Consider the following 14565-nt stretch of genomic DNA (forward strand, 5'->3'; position numbering starts at 1 on the left):
TGATGTCCCTTGTCTCGAAAAAGAGCAAATGACAAACGTTGAGGGATCTGTTATAGTTGTCTTTTTTTTTCCACGCAACAATTCAATTGCATTTTGAAATTGAGTTACAACAAGCAAATGGCAGCGATTCAGTGGAACGGCCAAAGAGCAAAGGACAAAACAGCTATAAAACAAAATTATTAATAAGACACCAATAGCAATAACAACCTGGTAGAATGCAGTTCCACATAGAAAAGAGATGGTGAGCATTTATAAATAATTGTCCGGTGCAAAAGATAACAACCAAGAACAAAAACTAGTTAACAATAACAAAATGTAGAAATTTATATACAATAAAAAAAAAATGAAAAATATATAGTAAAAGACATATGCACATGCAGTAGACTTAGCGTCCTGCATATTGTCCTCAAGTGAGTTCTTTTTACATGCGTATAACGCTCGTATTGACTCAGATTGAGCGATTGTGTGCCGTGTACCATTGAGACGCCGCCACCGAAACCGGCCGCCATCGCTCGACTGCGCCGGCATCCGGTAACCAAGGAGGTCTCGGCAGCCCCGGAGCCGATCCGGCCTTTTCACCGGGGGCCAAGTGGGCAACGCTCCATGGGATTTTTCATCACGACGTGATCGATGCAACGGCCAAGCGACACTTTTTTTTTTTTTTTTTTGTGGACATTGGAACCTCCAAAGTAGAACACGAGTTCAAGTGAAATGTTTTGGAAAAAATAGCCAAACTATCATTATGTGTGACGTCAGAAAATCTCGTGGGCATGAATGTATTAAATGTATTTTGTAATTGTTTTTTTTTTTAAATCACTGATTCCTTCCAGCAATACGTACAAAAGGCCACAAGTTGACAGTATTTTGTGCTTGCCAGGTGTCTTCAAAGGGTGAGCAATTTTGACTTTCTTTTAGTTTTACTATACAGTGATTAATTTCTCTTAATGCTTGTATTGCCTGTGCAGTCTTTAAAGCACCTACTACCAGTAAGCACTACAGCAAAAAGTAAGCAGATATCCTAAAGTATTTCCCTGTGCTCTTTAATGTTTACAAACAACCTAAAAGTAAAGTAAAGGTAAATTCTGCAGCGTCCGCATGCAAATTAGACAGTTATGGTTGGAGGGCTGGAATAAAAACAACAAACAGCATGATTACAAACTGCGGCGAGAGTGGCAGACATATTGAATGTGAGCCAAACCAGCAGTGGGATTCTCAAAGATTTAAGGCTTTGCAAGCTAGTTCAGAATGTGTTTTTGTCCAAAAAAAAAAAAAGGTTTTGGGGCTGAAAAACAATGCAAAACAACAATTCAACATTGTTGTAGCTAATTTGGTAAAATAATATTTTATGTCCTTTATGTCATCGCACGACTGTCTTATTCTTGTCTTTGTCTCATAGTTGAAGGCACACGTATCGATTTTGAGGACCTCTCTAATGCTGTAAAATTCCATAGTTGTGGACCTAAAAACAAAGGATGTCTGCCGAAAAAAAAAATCCCCCCAAACAGACTCAGTAGTGATTTTGGGCTTGTTTTCTGGCAACATATTTGATTTTCAGCCAGATTTTGGCCCGCCCACATTCAGGTTGGAAACCTGCGTGAGCATGCTGATGTCAGCAACAGAAGACGAGCACATTTCCGTATTCTAGCATGTGTTATTTGTTGCTTTACAAATCGATACTATAGATCTGCGTGGCTGTATTAAACATTTGGATGTGTTTTAAGACAATAATGAGTGAAAAGAGTGAGGTTAGATACATTTGAGTAGGCTTGTTTTGTTCAAATTGTTCGTTGTAATGCTTTGTTGCAGAAGAAAGAATGCTGCTTGAGGTAATTGCGTGCAAATTCATTCCTACACAAGTTTAGTCAGCTCCTTGTTGTATTGATTATGTTGCTCATGGTTCTAAAAAGAGTTTGGCAAGATGACATAACACAGGGTTTTGCGTTTTTGAAGTTAAAGGCACTTGACAACTTGACAGCCACTGTGTGGACCAGGGCTTCGAGCTGGCGTGGCTGCTTTAGAGTGCCTCGTTGTCGGCCATGAGTGCGCGCACAAAATGGAAAGAAGGCGGACGAGTGGGGGGGGGGGAACAAAAAGCCTCACTGGACACCCAACGTGGACCTTGGGTACTCTTTCCATCCCTTTTCTGATGAGGACTTGAGCTGAGATTCAATCCTAGACTAGCTAACCACTCTTTCACATGGCCTCCACATGGGAAGTAATCCAGTTGATGAAAGCGCTCATAGTTCAAGGTGGACACCATTACTTCACATGTCAGCTGACCATCCCCTTTTTAGCATTCGCTGAGTGAAATATGAAGCTTTATTGCAAAAAAATAAAATAAATAAATACTGTTGACCACATCTTTAATTAAAGGGCCACTATTAGATCCCTAAACACAGATGACACCAATTAACAAAATATGTTTTGGGTCTCAACATTTTCCATCCATCCGCGCAGCACATTCTCTTTGGAGCGAACATCATTTATTCAGTGTCGGCTAGAGGTTCTGCAAACTGCAGTCAGCCCCAGCAGTGACCGACACCGAGCTCATTAAAGGCGAATTGGCAAAAACAGAGCGCAGGGTAAGGGCCTCTGCACAGGAAGTCACATCTTGGATCTTACGGGCTCCGTAGAAGCATTCCCGTCGATAAGCTCACTTAAGCCGGGGTTGTTAAACCGAGAGAACAAACCGATTCCAGCGGTGGATAGCACATAACAACACCTCAAACCATAGTCGTTCATACTGCTCACAGAGAGAGGAGACACTTTTTGGGAGGGGTCCCACTTGGACGAGTCATCACAAAAACAAAAGCCCAAGTATGCGTGTCCTCGTGAGGCCTGCACACAAGTGGGTCACCGCGACTCTTGTTAGTCACCACAGAGGATGCATCATGAGCGGCGTGAGCAATGTTTTCCACTGTAAAAACGCAGCAAAAGGCCAGCAGCTGTGAAACTGGAGACGGAAAACAGATTCTCTGATGGCATGAGGGGGACATGCTACAAAACTTGCCTCATCTAGCCTTTTTTTTTTTCCATTTTGTTTTTTTAAACTCATGTCTGAGTTATATGACCTGATGGAGTGACAATGTTCCTTGAAATGACCCCATAAATGCAATTTAGAAAGGATAACAGCACCGGTGCACTGTATTATGCTGCTATCTAGTGGTGTATTGCAGCATCAACTAAACAAGTAAAAAAAAAAAAAGACGTTTACTTTGTAGTACTGTTCTTTAGTGCAACATAAAATATGTTTAGAAATCAATCGTGGAAACCAAAGCAAAAGTCTGCTCAGGAATGCAAGTAAATAACACGTCTACAATTAAATTATAAGAATATTTATATAATAATACATATAAAAGCAAAGGTGATTGACCCGAAAAAGCACGGCTTAAAACCCTCAATTAAAAAAAAAATTATTGAACCATGTTTTCCCTTGCCGGGGGGGTGAAGGGTCAAGTGCCCCCCTTTGGAGGTGGCCTGGTGGCCGGGCCTGCAACCATGGGGCCCAGCCGGGCACAGCCCGAAGAGGCAACGTCGGTTCCCTTCCTGTGGGCTCCCTTGGCGCCTTGCACCTGGGGGCGCCGTGTTGCCGAGTTGGGCGGCGGCCCAAGGCGGGGACCTTGGCGGTCCGATCCCCGGCTACAGAAGCCGGCTCTAGGGACGTGGAACTTCACCTCTCTGGCAGGGAAAGAGCCTGAGCCTGAGTAAATACATGGACGGATGAAATACATACAAATATATAATATATTGTATCATGTTAATATTTGCATATTTACTGTATTTAGTATTTATTTTTTGTATTATTATAAAATAATGACATTTTATTGGAACTTTAAAAATTGAAAATTTATCAAGCACACCAATTATTATTATTATTATTTTTAATTCTGCTCGGTAATGCAAGTAAATAACCACATTTAAATTATTAAATATTTTCATATAATTTTAGGGCAGAAGAGTGGACGACTGGCAAGCACCACTCTGCCTCACAGTTCAGAGGTCGTGGTTTCAAATCCGGGCTGTGTGGAGTTGAGTGATGTTCTCCCCGTGCCGACTTCGGTTTCCTCCTACATTTCAAAAACATGCACGGTAGGTTAACTGACGACTCTAAATTGTCCGTAGGTGTACATGTAAGTTGTGAATGCTTCGTTGGTTTATATGTGCCTAGCGATTGTCAGACGACCACTTCACGGTGTACCCTGCATCTCACTTAAAGTCAGCCGGGATAGGCTCCAGCACACCTGCGACCTTAGTGAGGATAAGCATTACAGAGAATGAATGGATGTTTGGATATCATTTTAATCAGAACAATGAATTAATTTAAATAAGTCAATAATATGGCACTATCCAACTTTGACTTAACCTTAAAACACATTCACTGCCATTGACGGCTTTAGAAGTCAAATATCCATGTTATCTGGGAAGGCTGGCAGTGAATGATTTTTTAATGGACAACAATAAACAATGATATTTTATCTTTTGTTTTTTTTTACAGAAACCAAAAAATAAATATATTTTGGGTGTAACAAATACAGTGGAGTCTCGGTTTAGGAACTAAATTTGTTCCGTGACCCTGTTTGGAACCCAAAATGTTCGTAAACTGAGGTGATGTTTCCCATTGAAATGAATGAAAATGCAATTAATCCTTTCCAGGTGCAGAACAACCTTATAGTTAAATTTTTTTCATTGTTGTCTGGTTAAAAAAAAAATAAAATAGGTGAAAACCCAACTTCTGATGCAATAACAGTGGGTTCGCTCACAACTCACTGCGTAGTGTCATCGGGTTTTCGGGTAGAGTAACGTTTACGTTCACTGTGGTTACTACTAGCCCTAAATGACCACCACCTCCAACAGTGCAATACAGCTTTTGCATTGCATTGTGGGGCATGGTGGGCATTTTATGCAAACAAACAGATACCTGAAGCACGGAGCTAATGATGTTTTTAAGCGCAAGAAAAAGCACAACGTTCTGAACACTCCGTGGCTATGCCAAGAATCTTTGTAAACCAAAAATAGTATGTAATCCGAGGTTATTTTTCTTTAAAAAAATATTTTCATAAACTAAATTGTTCGTAAACTGGGGCATTCGTAAACCGAGGTTCCACTGTACTGTTTACTGGAATCAGATGTGACGTAAATTTTGCCAATCTTTGTTCAGTGCTGTAAGTCCAACAACAATCAAAATTCGATTGCTTTTTTTTTTTTGCACAAATATTACACAGCATGCAGACACTCAGAGACAGTCTAGGACTACACTATAAATAGTAAAACCGGATTTAATAATCCTTGATTGTAAATAAATAAATACATAAAAAATATACAAAATATACAGGAGCAAATAAGATTTTCTTTTTTAATCCGGCGGCATTAGCCCTCATGTTTGGATTTTGCATCGCAAATAGTGTCATAATTATATTTACAAATGTCTACCACTCCAACGTAGGATCTAATTGCTGTATTTACTTTTTTCTACATTATAAAAGTAGAATATAAAGCATGAGAGCAATGTAATGAACCACTATTTCCCCCAAAACTTTCACCACCTGTAATTTTTGTCTATTTTTTAGATTCCCGTGGTGATGGCACACACGCACACCAACACACACACGCGCACGTCGACATAAATCAACATTTTCAATTAACAAGCAGCACTGAGATCTGTTTTTTTTTTTTTTTTTCCTGCCGAATGGAAGTCAATTTCTCCAGAGGACTCCTGTTATGTTCTCTGACAGATTAAAGGAGTAGTGCGCTTGAGTTTACCTGAGGGAAATTATCAAGTCATTGGCTGACAGGCGACTCATGTTATGTGAATGGTATCGCCCGCCAGCAGATGTTGGCTCCTCTGAGTTAAAAGAGATACAGTGGTTTGCTGTGTATCTCTGTGCTTCTTTTTTTTTTTCCCCAACTCCTGAAATACACCACATCTGTGCATGCAGCTGATTGTTGGACAGTGAAAAGCCTGCCGGCATTTTATTGTTAGAAATGAAGCTCAAATGTCATCGCTTTGATTTTTCTAGAAACGAGCAGCAGGAAGTGCTGGCAGTCCACGAAATTTTAATTTTAAAAGGTGATACTCTCATTTAAAGTCAATGAAATAAGGTTGGGATAATATTGGGAATATATTTACACAATTTACAATAACTGCATAATCTAAATCAGTGGTTGTCAATAGTTTTTTTTTACACCAAGTACTACCTAAAAAAAATACTAAGTTGAGTCTCCAGGTACCACCAAACTGACCAACATTAACGTACAGTAACTTCGTAGGCCCAAGTGTTCAACAAAAACAAGGCAGAGGTTTTATACCTAAAAGTATATTTAGTATTATTGTAAGCCCATGTAAGGTTTAATAAGGATTCAAATGTAAAGCACATGAAAGTAAAATTTTACTGAGAGCAATTTTTGTAAACAGACTTTTTTAAAACATTAAAAGCTGAATCCAAGCGAACTGTATTTAACCAATGTACTGTACTGTATTTCAAAAAAAGTGGAAGACACTGCAACTGCACAGTTTAAACCTTTACTTCAGTGGTTCTTGCGTATCACTAATGGCACTTTTATTGCACTTGGAGAATCACTGGTCTAAGTACATGTTCTATTTTTTTAATTACAACGAATATTAAAATATTTGTACTCTTTTGGTTCTACATTTAGTACTTTTTGCTTTGACATTTTTGACACTATTTTTACTCATAACGCTTTCGAAAGATTTTCTTTTTACTCAGTGAATGCGCTTTCTATTTTTTTTTTGCAATACTTTATTTTATGGTTTACATCAAATGATCTTTCTAGAGGTGTATTTGTTTAATTTAAATTCTGTATTTTACAGGGGATCCTTTTGGTTTTTGTTACATGGCAGTACTTTTCTTTTTTAAAAATGTATTTCAACATTGTACAACAAAAACTTAAAGGTCTTAGATTTTTAAATATTTTTCCCTTACAGAAAATATCTTTTCGAGAGCGTGTTTGATTTTTCTGGGTTTCGTTTTGAGCGATTTTTTCACTCTACAATTTACAACCAATACTATCAAGATATTCTTATTAAGATTTTTTTCTTGATATTTTACAATTATTCCTTTTATAAATTATTATTTTTAATTTTCTCAATATTTTTGTTTTACAGCCAAGAGTTTGTGTACCCTTTCAAGAGCTTTTTCCTTCCTTAGAGATTTTGTTTTCCACATTGCTTTTTAAATATTTTAAATCTAAATTTTAGACTTTTTTTCTGAATATTTTCCCTATTAAATATTGCGACTAACCCACATAATCTTGAAATATTTATACGTTGTCTCTATATCCCATGCCTACTGTGTATCTGGGTTTGTAATTCAGAGGAAATAATCCCGTACACAGTACACAATAGCGATTTGATATTCTTAAATTCCTTCTGACAGTGTCAATTAAAACCCAACATTGTTATCTCTATAAAAACAAAATTCACGCTTCATCTCTTGTATCTTACTTTACTGTGCAGAATACAGTACATATACATTGTAGAACATTCGGAATACATATATAGTATATCGTCTATGTACAGACATGAAAATATTGAATCTGTGATTTGAATTTAATTTCAAACCGTAATTTAAGGTTAAAAAAATCGTTGCATGCTTCCATTCTGACATGAGTAAATCTATTCTGATGGCTCCCTGACGACACTGTGTCTGCCCCAGCACGCACATTGTCGATACTAATTCGAGAACATCTCATATTTTATTCATTTAAAGGTTTGCTGACCTTCCAGTGGGGTTGTGCACCTCACCGTTAGAAACATGACTTGTAAATCACAAGGCATTAGCGGAGGTCATTCGTCAAGACTGTCATGTGTCACGTGTGACATCATTTTAGAAAGTAAACAATGCCAACACAATTTCAGGATGAGATGATAACATTTTATTCACTTTTTTTTTTCTTTTTAACCACCAAATCAAACGACTCTCACAGCAAAAGCCATATTCGCTACTTTTGAAACAATATGCTTTTTATGTTTACCCCCATTATGGATGCTCTCTCGCCTAATGGGAAATAGCGCTGCTACCATATATTTTGAACATAATGGCCGATTGTCTTAACGCTGGCTGGGTAATAGTGCCATGCATTACTACATGCAATTGTTTAAGCAACAGCCCGACGACGCTTTCATGGGCTCATTTGGGATCAGCCACAATGGATGATTTTAGCCCAGATTTCCCCCCCTGCATTCCATTATAGCTCTGTCGAACAGTACAGGATGTTTGTTGAATCATTAAGTGGTGGCGTATTTGGCTGCGTGTTATTAAATAGTGCTCTATTTGGCTGGGATATACTCAGTGTGCTGATTTCTCCGCCATGTCTGAAGGCTTCATTAGAAAGACATCAGCCAGGGGACAGCTTCATCACACACATTGATCCACAAATTATAGATCCAAGTAGTCAGTCAGGACATAATTCAGTCGGCCTGGATTTGGACAGTAAAACTTGTTGCTTTGCTTTTTGTTCCAGTATGGATTTTATATTCAGTACAAAATACATTTGATTTTTGAAATCTTGAAAATCGAAACATGCATGTTTTGAGAATGTGGGGGAAACGCTGGAGTACTCGGGGGAAAGCACGCACAAGCACAACATTTGAACCCAGAACCTCTCTACTGTGAGGCAGAAGTGCAAACCACTATTACACCTAATATAATACCAGTACTGAATTGTGAATACAACAATCAACACAAAACAAATTAAAATAATAACACAGTTTACACACAATAACTAATAATGCTAAACTAATAAGTACAGTACATTTACACTATATAATAACTATATACAAAAAAGCTATTCAAAACAATTATATACCTGTATAGTGCTGTGAAAAAGCATTTTCTTCTCAAATTCTTGTTTTTGTGAATAGTTTCCCCACTTTAATGTATAAGATCACCAAACAAAAGTAAATATCAGACAAAGACACAGTCACCCAAGTAAAAATTAAGTGCATGCAGTTTTTTAAATGTCATTTTATTTAATGAGGGAAAAAAAAAAGTTCAAATTCAAAACTACCAAAGCTATAGCCAAAGGTATTTTGTTCCACTCTTCATTGCAGAATTGTTTTAATTCAGTAACACTGGAGGGGATTTGAGGGTTTTTAACATCATGCCACAGCATTCTTTTTTCATTTTTTCATTCAGAAGTTGACTCGCTGGTGTGTTTTGAATTGTTGCAGAACCTTAGTGTGTTTCACCTTGAGGTCATGAACCGATGGCTGAACATTCTGCTTGAGGATTTTCTGAAAAAGAGGAGAATAAATCATTTCATCACTCACAGCAAGTCGTCCAGGTCCTGCAGGAGCAATGCGGCCCCACACCATCACACTACCACCACCATGTTTGACAGCTGGTGTGATGTTTTTTTTTTCCATTTCTTTTTCTGAAATGCTGTGTCACATTTACGCCAGATGTAATGAGACGCACACCTTCCAAAAAGTTCAACTTTCATCTTGTCAGTCCATAGAATATTCTCCCCTGAGCCTTTGGAATCATTCAGATGTTTTGTTTTGCAAAAGTAAGACAAGCCTTTGTTGTTTTTGGTCGGCATGGAAGAAAAAAAAAACACCAGTGTTTCCAGTGTGTTTCTTCACTGTGAGGTGCGGTCGACAGGCTGCGCAGCTTGTGTTTTAAGATGTCAGACATGTTGTGTGCATCCCGTGGAGGCCCCAAAGGCCACCGAGGGGGGACATGCTATTGCATCTCCTAATCCCAAATTGTGTTGGTCATAAGCACGCACATTATGTTGTGCTGACCTTGATGCATGTTTTTAAACAAGCATTCTTAGTTGCATCTGCTCAAGATTATTGACTGCTGCCAAATGAAAATGTCCGTGATTATCTCCCCCTCCCCTGCCCTGACGAGAATAGCAACCAGCAGATCAATATGTCCATTTGCCAAGTCAAAATCGAATTGGAAATTGTTGCTCGTTTTGCCGACGCCGAGGTGCACCCCGTGGCTGGCAGCAGCCGGGAGAGGGGAGGAGAGGGCACTTTGGCAAAAGCCAGATAAGAGTCATTTGTTATCTGCTCCATAATGAGAAATCAAACAGATTCCTATTGGCGGCATTTAATTGTGCTTGCCAGCTGAAACCCCTCACCGCATTTTGAGCTTTCATTAGTCATCAGAGAAATACAGCTGCTACAATCCGCTTATCAATGTGTGTCTGGGCTGTGTTTCCATGGCAACTGTGTTTACTGCCCCACAGCTTTCTAAAAAGGGTTCCATGGTGATAACGGCACGGAGGGGAAGCAGCGCTACGGTGCGACAGTTGGCAGGATGACAGAAAAAAAAGACAAAAAAACGTTCTCATGAAGAAAAATATTTCATTTTTGGTTAGTGGGTGTCAATCTGTTGTCAAATGAGGGTCTCTCGCTCCGCACACGTTTTGGAAGCAGCTCTTGAGTGGTGGCGCATCTGTTAAGGGCAACTTAGATTGCAAATGAGATGTTGAAAGTTGAAGTTGTGGCACGAAATGCTTGCAATCAATTCAAGAGAGCAGGATTTAAATATAAATAATATATCGTCTTTTTAAAACATTTGGTTTCATTCTGCTTGATTGTCCTATGGCAGGTGTGTCCAAAGTCCGGCCCGTGTGCCATTTGCAAATCACCGACCATTTTATGACTATCGGTCAAAGTTTGGACCCCCTTTCTAATGCTATTAAATGGGAAACTTTTGACTGGTACTGAATACTAAAAAGAAGCTTTTTTAAATTCTCCCACAATGCTTTAAAAGATTTTTAAAAAAATTAAAAACAGGTAACAGTCAAGTGAGTCACATTCAAGCGAGAACAACCACTGGCTACGACTAATAATAAATCAACTGGTTTTTTAAAGAGATATCCTAGACATGCAAAGACACAAAGAAACTCTTTACAACTAAATGAGTTGCAAGTTTGCAACGCATAACAAAATTCAGTTTCAAGTAAAAACGGTTCTGCTCTGTGTCAAAGTCCAATTTGTGAACACATCACATTCAATTCCCCATAAAATGTCAGCTGAATGCACAGAACTCACGCCACCCTCAACTGTCAACTGTCAATCTAATCCGGTAAATGCGCATCCGGTTTCCACATTCGGCAAATCAGGTAAAAGCACTTCCTCCTCGCTCGGGTGAATGGGGAAGGGGATTGTTTCAAAGCAGCCCGCAGGAGCATAAAATATCTACAATGTCTTTTTTTTTTTTTAAACACACCGCACTCACCACAGAGCCACCGAAGATGACAACAGATGATGTTTAGGCTTCGTTCATGTTTACATGTACCATTTCATGTTTGCATAAATTATTTACAGATGTATTTAACTTTTGTCCAAAGACACCAGCCATAAGGAAAACAACATTTTTTGCGAGTTTAGCTTCAAACAATCATGTCATCAATCTCTCTGATTACTCATCCTCTACTCATGTCGGTCGGTGGTAGCTAACTTTAAAAGCGCCTCACCGTAGGACCAGAATAGTCTGCCTTCTATGTTTCATGTGAGCGTGACAGGCCGTCCTCTTCACGTGCGCTTCACTATTAGACAGACTGCGTGCTAATCACTTTTGGGAAGCCGTGTTTGTGCAAGCACACCATATCTTCCTTCTTCCTCGCCTTGCGATGGGAGGATGCAGCGGCCCCTGAGAAACGACACTCCCCCGCAAAACGGCTATCCAAACACATTGTCACATTGTCTCGCGTTCATATTCGACACGTGCATCTGTGTGTGGGGGAGATTAATTTCCCCATACATATGTAAAGGGGAAAAGAGAATCAGGGAATAAGCTGTTCCTCCGTGTAAATGGTGGCTTCGCAGACTTCCTGTAAGCACCTCCCAAAGGACGAGCTGATGTAAACTCGCCAAGGAACACGATCCGTCCGTCTTGCATCATTCTGACGGCCGTGGAATACCGAAGACGTCGCCGTCTGAGACGAGCGCACACGCCGGAAATAGATCAACAGCAAGCCGGAGCAAATATTGCTTTAAAACGTTGGCCATCGCAGGGGAAACACAAGGGAAGTCACACCACAATTCCCACTGGATGTCAAAATGACCCATCATTACAGCAGAGTTTTTCTTTCTTATATGTATTTTATATGCAATACAGAGCAGGACTTGGATATAAATGAACTAGACTCGATTTTGGATTATTTAGTGTCTTTCTGACTTGTTCCTCTCCAGGCTGGCCTGGTCCAATCCAACTGTTCGAACTATCCTGGTGAAACTCCACGTTTATTACTTCAAGAAATGATTGGAATTTGACGATATTCTGTAGTTACCGAACATTCCCACATGAATGTTGAGGGTTGTAGACTGGAACCAGTTCAGCGTGGCAGTCAGTACCCCAGAGACATGAGGACTGTGATTGACAGGCGAGTTGGGGTGTGATCTTGCAGCTGGGGAGGAGCAGGGCCCGAGGAGAAGCACGTCGGCGAGCATTTAGAACGTGCTTCGCTCCAAATCGATGCGCTCAATGTCGAGAGCACGTGCCGACACATACAGGCAGCAGAAGAGCTCGCTTTTTGCGACGACGGAGGGATTATGATAATTGTGTTGTGGCACAAGAGAATTAGGAGGGGTGGGTCCTCCCTTCTCTTCAAGAATCCACTCATTAAAGCCTTGGCATTCTTTTAGCGGGTGCGTTGGCAGCCAATCGAAAGAGCTCCCAGTTATTCCGCTGCATCCGTGCAAGGCCCGAGATCAGCCCCCGTGAGCGGAATTAGTGTGGAGAGAGCGGAATAAAGACATAAGGAATCGACGGAGCAATGGATATTCCGTTGTCTCGGGTCCACTGCACCGGATCGTCAGATGCATCGGATGCACGTTAGCTTCCAGGTGAGCTCGACAACAAGCGAAAGAGATCAATAATAGCGTCCAAGCCAGGCAACATGGACTCGTCAGCGCCTTAAATCTTCCCAAATGCCATCCGTGTGCACCTAAGCAAGACTGTGACATATTTGTCGAATGGTGCAAATTATTTTGAGCGATGATTGTCAAGTTATCAATTGAGCGGAACATCCCTCTTAGACTACAATACACCCTTAATCCCCCACAGAATGACAAAAGACATTTTGTGCGTACGCGTGGGCAGCTTTAAAACTGCTATGCCTGTTAAGAGGCAATCATTTTTATGACTGTGTGGATAAATGACACTTCTCTCTTTTAGGCTCTCCTTTCCCAGGCTTCTCCTCTTAATGATGCGCGGATTTGACTTTTCCTCCTTTAATTGCATGACCCACCTGGCCCAAAGTTTCCCCCCTATTAAACTAATGGCCATCGGTGCCATTAAAATGAGACCAGAAGCTCTGCTTGGGCGTCATTAGAGAGACAATGGAGACAATGTGAAAAGTGGAAAAGACACGGCGGTTATTTTTGTCACAGATCAGTCGCGTCAGGAGCCAAGTTGGCTTCAATTCCCTTTCAAAGCAAACGTAGAGACGTACACGTGTAACGCGCAAAAGCTCGAGGTCAAAAGTAGTTCTTTTGGCATTTACCGGTTACAGGTAGGCAGCACGTTCCTGCGTTGGTCATGTATTGTTTTGATCACTGCCGGTCAGTCAGCCAGTGAATAAGTCAATCTACTGTATTGTTTGTCGCCTGGTCATGAGTTAGTCACTTCATTCGTAAATTAGTCAGTCACTGGTTCGGTCCACTCGTTTGTTTATCGGTAGGTCAGTTAGTTTGTTTTCTCTCTGTATGCTGTGCAGTTGTTCATTCAGTTAATTCATTTGTTCCAATTCCATCTGGGTTTGAATGAGTTAGTTAGTTGGTCAGCTCGCCTACAGGAAGTCTGCAGGTGCTTGGTGAGTCAGTCAATCCACTTGTTAGTTTGTCATCTGGTTGTTTGTTAGCTGGTCACTCAGTCAATTCATTGCCCATTCAGCCCACTTGTTCATTGGTTATCTGGTTGTTAGTCACTTAGTCACTTAGTCAGTGAGTTCATTTGTTTGTTGTTAGTCAGTCAGGTGATCTACAGAAAGTCAACACATGGTCAGTCAGTCAGTCAATCCACTTGTTAGATTGTTTATCCTCTGGTTGTTGGTCCCACTTCTTAGTTTGTTAGTAAGTTGTCGGTGAGTGCATTTATTAGTTTGTGATCTGGTTGTTAGTTGTTCAGTCATTTGGGTGGTTGGGCGGTCGGTCAAACCATTTGTTTGTTTTTTATCTTGTAATTAGTTGGTCGGGAGGTCAGTCAGTTTTCTTGCTCGCTGTGTGGTCATTAGTCAGCCAGGCAGTCAGTCGGTCACTTAGATAGAATTACCACTCCTTCACAAATTTCATAGAAATTAGGTCCTTTCGATCCACTGTTCCTGCAAAAAAAAAAAAAAAAAAAAAAACACAAAAAACTGAAAAGTGGCAATCAAAACAATACTTTTCACAAAGGACTTTGTCACAGAATGGTACATGCAGCTTTGACTATTCCACAGCAGGCGTTCGCTGTTCAAAGAGTTAAACGCGCTGTAGGCTTCTGATGACACACAAAAATATATGAGCCCACACACAAATAAAACATATACTGTAAGCATGCCGCGTATCCGCCACCATGCGATGCAATGTGACACTGGTGACCTCAG

At 40.2% G+C, this 14565-nt stretch overlaps 1 long non-coding RNA gene across 1 annotated transcript; it reads right to left on the reverse strand.

Moving 5' to 3' along the window:
* Positions 1 to 3270: 3270 nt before the first annotated feature.
* On the reverse strand, positions 3271 to 11633 carry LOC133486347 (uncharacterized). The gene is made up of 3 exons (XR_009791001.1): positions 11455 to 11633; positions 9209 to 9253; positions 3271 to 3700 (listed from the first exon to the last, which is right to left on the reverse strand). It is a non-coding gene; the product is annotated as an uncharacterized LOC133486347 (long non-coding RNA).
* Positions 11634 to 14565: the final 2932 nt, after the last annotated feature.

This window comes from Phyllopteryx taeniolatus, chromosome 12 (genome assembly GCF_024500385.1).
Source record: "Phyllopteryx taeniolatus isolate TA_2022b chromosome 12, UOR_Ptae_1.2, whole genome shotgun sequence".
NCBI classification, from domain to species: Eukaryota; Metazoa; Chordata; class Actinopteri; order Syngnathiformes; family Syngnathidae; genus Phyllopteryx; species Phyllopteryx taeniolatus.